This window comes from Penaeus monodon, chromosome 34 (assembly GCF_015228065.2).
Source record: "Penaeus monodon isolate SGIC_2016 chromosome 34, NSTDA_Pmon_1, whole genome shotgun sequence".
Taxonomy (NCBI): domain Eukaryota; kingdom Metazoa; phylum Arthropoda; class Malacostraca; order Decapoda; family Penaeidae; genus Penaeus; species Penaeus monodon.
Window position 1 is genome coordinate 7,698,308 of NC_051419.1, and position 202 is coordinate 7,698,509.

Consider the following 202-nt stretch of genomic DNA (forward strand, 5'->3'; position numbering starts at 1 on the left):
TATATAATGATTTTATCTTCTGATTTGCTACAGGCGCTGTAACTGACTTTTCTTTTCAAACTCATTTTATACCGATTTTCAGTAAAGCAAAAGGTACCCTGACTACCCATTACACCTTAGTTTTTGTCAAGTAATTGATGTTAGTAATAACTTTCGTGACTACAGTACCTTTACAAGTACACATTCACATGCTAAAATCCCT